The sequence below is a fragment of the Microtus ochrogaster genome, chromosome 16 (genome assembly GCF_000317375.1).
Source record: "Microtus ochrogaster isolate Prairie Vole_2 chromosome 16, MicOch1.0, whole genome shotgun sequence".
In the NCBI taxonomy this organism is placed as follows: domain Eukaryota; kingdom Metazoa; phylum Chordata; class Mammalia; order Rodentia; family Cricetidae; genus Microtus; species Microtus ochrogaster.
The window spans coordinates 30,007,747-30,019,934 of NC_022018.1; the positions used below are offsets into that span (position 1 = coordinate 30,007,747).

The 12,188-nt window shown below is 42.9% G+C and overlaps 2 pseudogenes; both read left to right on the forward strand.

The window, feature by feature from the left end:
• Window positions 1-4,919: 4,919 nt before the first annotated feature.
• On the forward strand, window positions 4,920-6,012 carry LOC113456879 (annotated as a pseudogene).
• A 1,189-nt stretch (window positions 6,013-7,201) lies between these two features.
• On the forward strand, window positions 7,202-8,237 carry LOC102002013 (annotated as a pseudogene).
• The last annotated feature ends 3,951 nt before the right edge of the window (window positions 8,238-12,188 follow it).

Here is a 12,188-nt window from a genome sequence, read left to right on the forward strand (position 1 = left end):
TTCTTTTGTGAATCCATCCTTAAAGTCTCCATCCTGACATGTGATGTTGTATAAAACTCGTAAGTCAGTATCTCCATTGTGTTTCTAGATGGTGGTGAGGGCTATAAAGACCTACAAAGATGAAAAAGAAGACTGACATGGTGGCACACGCCTTTAATCCCAGCTCTAGGCAGGCAGAGGCAGGAGAACCTTGGTGAGGTCAAGGCCAGTCTAGGAGAAACCCAGGTATCTCATAACAACAACAAAAGTTTAAAGAAATAAAGTGATGAACTTGCCAGATTTGAGTTGCTCTAAGATGTTCTCGCTTAGTATAATGAATCAAGGAGCAACAGCCTTATATTTTAATTTGAGAAAGCTGGGTCTGACAGATTCACTTCCCAGTCCCTGCTGATTGGGAATCCAGATGGAACATTATCCATCTATCAGAATGCAAAGCCATCCTCTCTTTTGCTTTTATTTTCTGCTGCTGCTGTTTTTCTTTTGCTGCTGTGTAAAGCAATGGGTACAATTATGACATTTCCATGCATAAGTCATTGTATTTTCCTGTATTTGTCCTGGCCACCTTTTCCTCTCCTTTCCCCTCCCGCTGGTCCTCCCTGCACAATCAATTTCAAAAACTACTTTTCTGGAGTCAGAGGTGTGACTGTCGTGCTATGAGGTCAAAGCAGAGACCCTAAGCCAATCATTCGACAGAGCTCCGGGAGCCTCACAGATGATTGGGCTGGTGCCAGGGTCCAACTGTGGTTCAGGCTGAGGTCTTGAGATGTGGAAGGGGCATCATTGGAGCCAGGAAAACCTAGGACCACTAGATGTCTTGCACTCAAGTGGCCTCAAATAGCACAATTAGTCCTTATTCATACTTTTAAGAGTTTTCTCTACCAGGCTTACATGAACAGTTGTATTATTGGCTCCTATTTTTGACTTTTAAGAAATACATCGTAATCATTATTAAAGCTCCCATTGTTCCTCTTTGTGTTACCTCAAATATACTCTCCCACCCCCGACATAACCTTATTCTAGACAGATAGTTCAGCATTTTTCAGCCTTAACTAAAATATTGGCATTTTTGCAGGCTTCACTAAATATCCAGCCAGACACGTCCTGTTCTTGCATCGTTCATGTCAGTGGGCAGCTAATGCAGTTATAAAGTTAAAAAGTAATAGACATGAATACGGTGCTTTAAGAACAATAATCAAACACAAACAATTCTTTGTTGTCTGCAAAATATGTTTTTTATACAGTTCCCTTTTCCACAAGAGGGTCCCAGGTTTCATTGTCTCTGTAAGAGGCAGACCTTGAAACGGCCCCCTTTCCCCATCCCACTATCCCATACTTTCTTCCACCAATATAAGCTCCTACGTGTAGCGAAGATCGATCTATCCATCCCTCATTTTGCATCTTGTTATGCAATGTTCAGTTGACACTTTTGGGAGGCCTGTTCTTTTCTAAGGAGAAATGGAAGAGCAGTGGCTATGAGGGAGAGGGGAAGTTGTAGTCAGGATATCTAGTATCAGAGAAGAATAAATAAAAAGAAAAAAGGAGTAAAAACCCCTACTTTCCTAAAAGACTTTCCGGGAGTCTGTAAAATTATGGTGACTTCTTTTTCCAACAGTATCCATTTCAGTCAGAAAAGAGAGACATCACTCATTACATATGATCATTGAAGTCTGTGGGAAGGAACAGAGGGCTGGAAAGAAGCAGGCAGTCCCAGACAGATGGACAGACAGAAGAGCTCTGAATAGCTGGGAAGTCCATCAGGACACTGAGATGTGTTGAGTGTCAACAGTTTTAGTATATTCTCATCTCTGATAAAAATACTTAGTTTTTATCCCAGGCTTGCTCATTTACACCCCTGTGATTGCTATAAAAGCTGCAGCGTGTTTGAGAATTTACAGCAGTGTTCTGCTCTCTGTAGTGCGATGGTCCAGGTACAAATCACCCCATTTGTCAGAATAACTGATAATCCTAGAAGAGTGCACAGCCTGTTATTGACCTGGGTACAGCCTAGAGTACATAGTTCATGCTGTCAGAGACCTTCAGGACGGAGGTCTGCAACAATCTTTAATATTTAATACAAAGGAAAGGCAGGAGGCTTGCAGAACTGCATTTCAAGAACATAATACTTGGACAAATCCAAAGTTTGAATTGAGCATCCTGATCTCTTTCGCTGTGTAGAAAGTGCCCATCATGTGACATGCATTGCTAGTCAGGGAGACTTGAGCTCTTAGAAGAGGCGGAGCCGATCCTAGCCTGAACTGAGAACAGCCGCTCCAATCACACACAGCCTTGCCGCTCTGGCGTTCCCTGTGCTGGGAAAGGCAGGGATAAAACAGCCACAAAGCCACCTGGAAACACAGCTGCTCCTAAATGTCACATGACAGCGACAAAGCGCCACCCTGGACCTCCATGAGAACAATCAGTTCATACCAGGGATTCGCCAACCAATTATTTTTTAAAATGTTTACTTTTTGAAATCTCTGTGTGTGCTTTTCCTGCCAGTAATTGTCCAGCTTTCATAACTTGTGCCCGCAGAGACCAAAAGAGGGCGCCAGATCTTTTATTTATTAATTGTTTTAAACAAAGTTTCATCAGGTCCTGAACTTAAACATATCTTTGTTTTATAGCACCATGCCTTATTAATCTTCTAATCCATATGATAAACTTCAACATATCTAGAACAGCTCCAAGCTCTGTTAGACGTCCCAAAATTTAGAATAACTAGTAAAAAGGATGGATAAATCAAAAAAATTGGGGAGAAGATTAGGGGAAGTTTTAGAGGAAAAGCAAATATTACAGCTTATCATGTATTGTTCCACATTTGTCTTTTTGACTGTCTAGTTTTTGTTTTATTTTAATGTTAGTATTGTGAATGTTATTGTTTTCTTAGCTGGTAGTGTAAGTGGTGATTTCTGTATGCTGATATTCTGTGGCTTTCTGAAATCATCACCTTTTCAAGAGCGTTCTGGAATAGTCTTTGTGGTCTTTTAAGTAGAGGTTGTTGCCATCTACAAATGAAAGCATCTGTATTTCTTCTGTATTTCCCTTCTGCTTCTTTCTCCTGCCTTACAACCTGGCTAAGATGCCGAGCAATAGAAAGGAAAAGGACAAGGTAGGGCACTAAAGGTGGTTATGAGGAGACTGTGAGGTAGATATGTGTGAAAATGCCACAGTCGAACCTATTGTTTGGTACAGCTTATGAACGTGGATAATAATAGATTCATTCCTCGATGCCTTGGCTGATTCTGCTGTAACTGGGATTTTATCTAGTAGGACATAGACTTTGACTCGATGCTGAAGAACTACAGAAAATCCACAAATATTTCTAAGAGTGAAAATTGCTACCATTGGGTCTAGCTACATGATTTAGGTCTGGGTCAGAACCGTTACTGTCATTAAGAGGAAATGAAATTTATGTGTGCAGGTGGATATGGAATAGATGTAAATAGATAATTTTTGCAGTGCTAGAGTGACACTATTCAGAAAACAGTGACAGCTTCCTGATTTCAATATGCATTATTGATACCTAAAAGAAACAAGAGGTACACCTTTAAAAACATACAGTCGTAAAAAGATCATCACTGAGATAATATGACTAAAAATAAACCACAATGATGAATGCATTTAAATATAGTCCGTGATAATCACTGGAAGTGTGGGAGTTTGGAAATTTCCCTCCTCTATGCATGAAAGGACATACAGCAGACGCTCCAGAATGTGTATTCCAAACTGGACTGACTTCCCCAGCACCTTAAAGAAAGAGAACAACCAGAACATCTTTTCTTTCTGTTCCTCCCTGTGATTTATACAGATTATTACAACCACAACACTCAGTTATCAGTTTACTGAGCATCCCATAGCAGGCTTATGCAAGGAAACTGATACACAAAAGCCTCTCTCAGAGCTTCTCAGCACAGAGGGAATGACATAAGCAGACTAACAGCACTGACTGGAGGATTCAGGGTAATTGTGGGAGACAAATTTGTGACCTGCGGGAAGAATTGTAGCTGGAATCACATCACAAAGAGGACATCACATGTACCCTTGTCGCAAGAGAAATGCCAGTGTTACATGTGCTTGGGAGATAAATTTGGTGAGCAGCACACAATACTAAAAAGTGGAAGAAAATAAACATAATTTTCCCACATAAAACTATTTATGATTTGTAAAAATGTGAAAAATGAATACATTCATGATTTAATCCTCATTTTAACATTAAACAGGATGAGAAAATAGACAAAAAATGGATATTATTTGTAAAATTGCACATTAGTATGGGGTAGTAGATTGCTTGTCATTACTGACTGGTAAAAACCACTGATTTAATGAGCCTCAGAAATCAAAATGTTAGAAGGTACCGTTGCTGGGAGTCCCAAGAAACAATGCCTAAGCTGAGAGCTGAGATATGATGTTTTCTTGGGAGAACATTCTCAGGAAATGATCAGTAAATGTACCAAAGTAGGGGATGGTCTCCTTTAATATAATCCCACAACTGGATTGATAGAGAACAAAAAAAATTAATCGCACCATCAAGGCGAGGAAATGGGCCAACTACTTCTCTTCCTAATTAATCTATGTGTTCTTTATTGGAAAGGTCAAGTCAGAGTTGGAGACAGAGAAAAGTCATGTGACTTTCCCTGGGATGCAACACCATTTGGGCAAGTATTATTATACACCTTTGGAGTAGTTATGATTTTCTCTTAGTTCAATACTTGAGAGATGAATGTATACAGAATGGGAAAGAGGATGTGGGAAGAGTTTATTTTTAACATCATGACTCAGAAATTGCATGATGCTGCCCTTTGTTTAAATGTTCTGCTGGAAAAAACAGTTTAAGGACTGGGATATAAAGAATTATCTTGTGTAAAGCAGTTAATGCATGAGCACGGAGTTTATGTCCAGCTGACATCAGCATCATCTTCATGTCGGTGGAAGCAAGAACAGAAGGGACAAGAATGAAATCAGACATCTACAGCAGAGAACTCTGTGCATACAGACTACACTGTTCTTTTCAGTGAAGAAAGCAGAACACCCACAGGACTGAACTATATGGTGTTTACCTCCTTGTATTTCTCAAAAGGGTTTTCCTGGTTCTGAAAATATCATGGAGATGATTTGGAGGGACCTCTTCCAGAGATTAATTTTCATTTTACTTACTGGACTTGGAGTTTTAGGGAACATCATCTTATTTGTGAGACATGTGTATACTCTCATTATGAGTCCTGAGAAAAAAAAAGTATAGATGTTATTATCATCCACTTGGCTTTTGTAAACACAATCATTATTCATTGCATAGGGGTCAGATACATAGCCACTATTTTTTATTTCAGAAACTTCCTAGGTGACATCGGTTGTAAAACTATAATTTACCTAGAAAGGGTTGCCCGTGGCCTCTCCATCTGCACCACCTGTCTCCTCAGCATGGTCCAGGCTGTCATCATCAGTCCCAGGACCACCCTTTGCAGAAAGCTCAAACCACAGACTGCATGGCAAGTTCTCCCCTTCCTCCTTCTCTTTTGGATCTTCAATTCCCTGATAAGCTCCAACTTGCTTCACTATATCACGGCAGCCAGGAGCACGAACAGGTCTGAAGCTGGGATGCATACTGGGTATTGCTGGATGCTGCCATCCGGCAACACAGTTAAGTGGCTGTTCCTCGCTCTCATGGCTCTTCGTGATGTCGTTTTTCAGAGTCTGATGGGCTGGAGCAGTGGGTCCATGGCTCTCCATCTGTACAAACATCACATACATGTCCTGTACCTTCGCAGCTCCAGGTCGGCAAATAATTCCAGACTAGAAATCAGAGCTGCCCAGAGTGTTCTCACTCTCATGATCTGTTTTCTTTTCTTTTATTGGGCAGATTTCATTTTCTCCTTCTACACAGGCTTCACGGTGACACATGATTCCACAATACTCAACATAAAAGCATTTTTAGTACTTAGTTATGCTGGCCTCAGTCCCTTTGTCCTGATTGTCAGGGATGTCTATGTTGCTAAGCCCTGCTGTGTCCCCTGAGAAATAAGAAATTCCTTTTCTCACCCAGTTCTTTATGAACTGAACTGTGTACAACGGGATGGCTTTGCTCTTCCATTCTATTGTATCACAACACTAAATGGATTGAGGTAATAGATTAATTTTTTCAGAGAGCTTGTCCTGGATATTGAAGATTGGTTCGGGCTCTAGAGTGTTGGCATTGATTCTCATTATCCCACCATCCCTGTCATGCAGTTTCGCTCGCTGCATCCTTCATCGGGAAATGCAGGAGGGCATGCAGTCACCTGAAATTAGAATTTGATTTTTCCACATGCTGGATTTTTAGTCTCATATGGGTGCACAAACGATTCCTGTCTTCTTGTTCCTTCTAATGTACTTTCGTGATCACCGACGCCTCTACTTATATACAAAGCACTTACTATGTGCCAGAGGCTTTTCTAAATCCAGTGAGCAGAAGAACAAGTGAAGGAGAAGGATGTCAGGAAGCATCCTCTATCTGAAGGTCGCTTGCAAAGTGGGAATGACCACGGAGAGAAGCTGTTTCATTGCACTTAGTGAATGCTTGGTATTGCTGGGTACCAAGCACTAAAGAACTGATCAGAATAAACGCTGTAAGGCAATTACAAACACACTCGTGACACTGATGTTTGGTCATATAGAAAAGTACAAGATAAATGTCATATTTAGAGAAGGCCATTGTGTTTTGGAAAACAAGCCCCACTTGAGAACCTCACTCCTGTGCACAGTGCTGTATAAAATATCCCAGGAGCATTGTACCCCAGCTGCTGGCTCTCACTTCCATTTGCTCATTAGGGCCTACATAGAACATGTGGAATTGTTAGGTCGCCCTGCATGCCAGCCACACTGTCAGAGTTTAGGGCTCCATCCTCCCTATTGCTAGTCAGGCACATGTTGTTCAGCTGCAGACACAGGGACTGTTGTCCCCAAGACACAGAGGGGAGCTGGCTACTGAAGCTCATGCAGTCTCGCATTGTATGGCAACAGGACATTGGGGCTCTGAGGACTCTACAGCCTCCCACCCAGGAAAACACAGACAGTCCAGATTTTGCTCTGAGACCACATCATTCAGGCTCCCTGTGCTGCAGGCAACCTAAGGACGCTCCTGCCAGCACCCTGTGTGCACCGCCTGGTGGGCCTCAGTGTGACAAAGGGCTGTTCACCAAAGCTCCCCATCAGCTTCTTGCAAGAAATGGAAAACCTCCACAGTCCCGGAAGGAGTACTAAACAGCACCTGGCAGGGGTGCCAAAGGCACCTTCCTTCCCTGCTCAGGAGTTGAAACTTCCCAAAGCAACGCATGCAACAGTCCTGGTTGTGGGATTCTCAAATAATGATGTCTCTTTGCTAAATTTTGGTGTCCACTTAGGTTTAAAACTACCTTGGGCACAAAGTCTGTTCCAATATTTGTGACATGTGTCCACTTCTGCCTTGGGATCCGAGGGAAAAGCCCATGGACATTATCCTTATCCACTTGCCATTTTCTAATATGGTCATTATTTGTACTGCAGGGATCATTGATACGACGACAGTGTTTTATTTCAGAAACTTCCTCAGAGATATTGGCTGTAAAGCTGTGGTGTATCTGGCAAGGATGGCACAGGGTCTCTCCATCTGCACCACCTGTCTCCTCAGTGTGGTCCAGGCTGTCACCATCAGTCCCAGGACCACCCTTTGGACAAAGCTAAAACCACAGACCTCATGGCAAGTTTTTCAATTTCTCCTTCTCTTCTGGGTGGTTAATGTTCTCATAAGCTCCAACTTACTCTGCTATGTCAAATCAGGGAACAGTTTGAACAGGTCTGTACCTGGAACGTTCATTGGCCATTGCTATATGCTGCCATCAAGACATATAATCAAGTGGCTTTTCCTCTCCCTCATGGCGCTTCGTGATGTCATCTTCCAGAGTCTGATGGACTGGAGCAGCGGGTCCATGGCTCTCCATCTGTATGAGCATCACAAGCGCGTCCTCTACCTTCACAGCTCCAGGTGTGCGCACAATTCCCCTCCAGAAATCAGAGCTACCTGGAGCGTTCTCATTCTAATGACCTGCTTCCTTTTCTTCTACTGGGCAGATTTCATTCTCTCCTTCTACACTGGTTTCACAGGGGCACATGATTCTATTTCACTAAATGTTAAGACACTTTTAGAACTTGGTTATGCTGGTTTTAGTCCCTATGTTCTGATTAGCAGATACATCCATGTTTGTAATGTCTTACATGCTCACTGAGAAGTGTAGAAATTACATTCTACACATTTTCATATGAGCCAAATATATGAGCATTGTAAACTGCTTTGCCATGATGAACTTTAGAGCTGGAGACATAATGTTTGCCATGTAGCACAGGCTGACTGGCAGGCAGTACATGGCACAGGCTGACCTGAACCTTCTCAGTGTCTCAGATGCTGGGATTACCTACCAAACTACCATTTGCCTTAATGTTCTAATATATCACAGCATTAAATTAAATATTATAATTATATATGTCTGGTTCTTAAGAAATCTAGCACTGTGCAGATTTAAGATGACTTCAGGATTTCTATGCAGATGGAAAGTGGATTCTTACTACTTCCCATTCTACCACCCCTGTCATGTGACTTTTAGCCTCTCATCTGCACTGAAAAAAAGAATCTAGAGGCAACTCTTCATACACAAATCAGCATTTCAGTTTTTCTGCAAAGCCAGAGCAGGAGAGTAAGATATGGTAGGTGAGCTGAGCCGGGAGTTGGTGGTGCACACCTTTAATCCTAGCCCTTGGGAGGCAGACACAGGTGGATCTCTTTGAGTTTGAGGGCAGCCTGGTCTACAGAGTGAGTGCCAGGGCTACACAGAGAAATCCTATCTTGAAAAAAACCAAAAGGAAAAGAAAAGATAGTGTAGGTGACCCTTATCTGTGGTGAGTACTCAGGGCAGAGGCAAGATAACAGGATGACAGTGGGACAAGAGAAGTCACTACGGCTCAGTAAATTTGATCAATTTGTGGATGCTGTGGAACAATTGTAATGAAGTTAGGCCTTAAGGAAAAACCACAAGAGTCTCTGGCCAACAGGCTCTCTCTCCACATCTGGAGAACACATGGTACCCTGCTGTGTAAGTAGTTTGTGGGCAGATTGTTTACATTGGAGTTTCCCCCTCACGTCCAGTCCCTCACTGTGGTCTGTACTGAACATCCGAGTGTTCTATAAGTCTCAGCTCCTCTCTGGCCGAGAATCCCAGATTCTGTCTTCCCTGGAACTGCAAAGGTGCACCCTGTTGAGCTGCAGAACAGGGGACTGCCGTGCTGATCATGCAGAGAAGATCTGTGTTAGTGGTACCATTTGACACAGCCTTGGCAATTAGCAGAACACTGGGTGATATGGGATCCCCCTAGGTATGCTGTGAATACCATTGTTTAATAAAGAAAATGCCTTGGCCTGATAGGGTAGAACATAGGTAAGCTTGGAAAACTAAACTGGATGCTGGGGGGGGGGGGCTGAGTCAGAGAGAAGCCATGGAGCCCACACCGGAAACAGAAACTGGGAAGTTTACCCAGTAAGCCACAGCCACATGGTGATACACAGATTACTTGAAATGGGTTAAATTGAGTATTAGCCAGTAAGAAGCTAGAGATAATGGGCCAAGCAGTGTTTTAAATAATATAGCTTCTTTGTGATTATTTTGGGGCTGAGCATTCGGGAACCAACAAGCAGCCCCCTTCTTCCAACAGCTGGAAGCCTGAGAGCTCCATAGCCTCAGGCCCAGGAGAACCAGAGGGTCCCAAATGTACCCGGATACCTCAGTCCTCAGGACTGCAGTCATCTCAGGGAGGCTCTTGTTTACTCTGGGCTGTGTGCGTGTGTCTCCTGAAGGGATCCAGGACCATAAGGGCTGTTCCCCAACGCTGTCCATCAGCTCACTACACTCCTTCCCAGGACAGATAGAAAGACTCAAACAGTTCTCACAGGGAGGGGGCTTGACCGGCTCTGCTCCCTGTGTAGCTTAGCACTGTGCCTGGAGGGGAGCCAGTGCAGCCATACTCCTTCCTGGATCCAAGAGTTGAAACTCTCCAGAGTAAAGCAAGAGGTAAGCCAGGCAGTGTGTCTCTGAAATACTGTTCTTTGCTAAGTTAAACTAAGTTTTTAATGTGTTGATCATATAGATTCAAGACCACTAGTATGAAAAGTTTCTATGTCAGTCCTCTGAATGGGAAGCCTCACCTTAAGATTGTCCTGATTGCCTTGATTGATGTGGGTTGTCACACCCCTATTGGGGGTGATTCCTAATGTTATCTGCCCACATTAAAAGGATGTGGTTGAGGGAAGATCTCCCTGCCTTGTGCTCGTGTAGCCTTCCCTCTTGCCTCTGAGTTGATTTGCTCTGTTGCTGCTGCTGGGGATGATTCCTTTTTTGAGAGCAGAACCAGTGGCTGTCTGGGAAACTTGCAGGCTTCTGGAGCCAAAGTGGGACTACTGTCGTGCCTGATTGTGGACTAACTGCCCGTTATGGACCCAATGAGAGACAGCAATGTTGAGACTACTCCGACTGGTGAGGTACCCAGCTTGAAGGACCTCATGAATATTGGGCTCTCAGCTACCCCGACAGGATTTTGCTTTGCCCTAGTGTACTAACGTATCATATCATCATATCATATCATTATGTTAATCCGGAGTCAGGCAAGGAGAGCGTGCAGACAGTGGTACGGATGCAATAGGGAAGGAGAGCCAACGAAAGCACTGCGTGGTTCTGAGATGGTGTTAGCAAGGCCACTGAGAGGCCCCACTGGAAGGTGCTTTTTAGAGCAACCCTACATCAGGAAGTAGCAATTCTATTTCACACTTCTTGTGCCTCTTGATCTGGGATGAGCCTGGGGATAGGGTGGCTTGGTAGACAGAATATGTGGCAACTCAAACTCAAAATTCCTATACAAGAGCAGGTTCTCTTGACAGAACGATTCAAGAGCATGATGTCTTCGTATGGGATGTGATCAAGCCATTTCTGTGAATTTAAAAATGTGGGAGTGTAGAAATTGGGCAGTAGCAGTTATAGAGGAAGCTAGATCTCCAATAATTTAAGATAGAATCAATAATGTTGTCTGAAGGCTAGGATATGAAGTGTGAGAGCATTTGACTTGAAATCCTGGGTAAATCACTGTGGAAATTTTATTAGATGAAAATGATTTAGAGGAATGCATTGCATGTTCAAATAAGGAAGACCTATAAAGTTTCAGATATGTTAAACATTATTTGCATACTAAGCAGCTTCTGTGGTTTCAATATGGTTTAAGGGTCTCTCAGAGACCCCAGAGATTAGAAGTGTGATGTCCATCTGGCAATGTTGAGGAGGCAGAACCTTTTTTGGAATGGAATCACCTCAACAAGTGACTCTTCATAAGCATTTAGTGGAGTCACATTATCACTACATTTTTCCTGTCTTTAGACATGTATTATTTGATTTTACCCTGGGTTCCTGGGCTATTTATTCTCGGGTTCTTGATTAATCAAGCAGTGTCTAGCATAAGTTTCATCTTGTGGGGTTGGTTACTGTCGTATACTTTGTGCTACCATAGTCCTATCATATACTGCAAGCAGTACACTATTGTAGACAGAGGGTTTGTGGCTGGGTTTGTGTGTATGTTTGTCTTTTGACAGAATGCAGAATACCTTCCTACAGCCAGATACTGGAACATAGAAGTGAAGACTCTTTAGGCATTGCTAGATGTCTCCAAGTCCAGTGAGTAGTATCATGAGGTGTTAAGCAATGGAGACTTGGACTCAGTTTGTGGGGAGAAACCTAGAGTCTTGACAATAGCCTGGATTGTTTGGGGATTTCATAAGCTCCTTTGGTCAACAACCAATTTGGTTTTTTTTTTCAATTTCTGCCTACTATGACATATGTAATATACAACTTAGTTTTCCTAGTCCTGGATTCCACATTCAATAGAGAGGACAGAAATTCTGGTTTCCTCAAAAGATGTCATTTCATTTACAGAAGGAGCATTTTTTAGCTTCTAGTATGTGTCAGCTCCACCTATATGTATGGAGACACCATCATGCAGGGCACAGAGTAAGAGCCATGACCTCCAACTCATCTCCTATGTCAACCCAATGATGCTTTCTCTTCAAGAACAAAATAGCCGGGCGGTGGTGGCGCACGCCTTTAATCCCAGCACTCGGGAGGCAGAGGCAGGCGGATCTCTGTGAG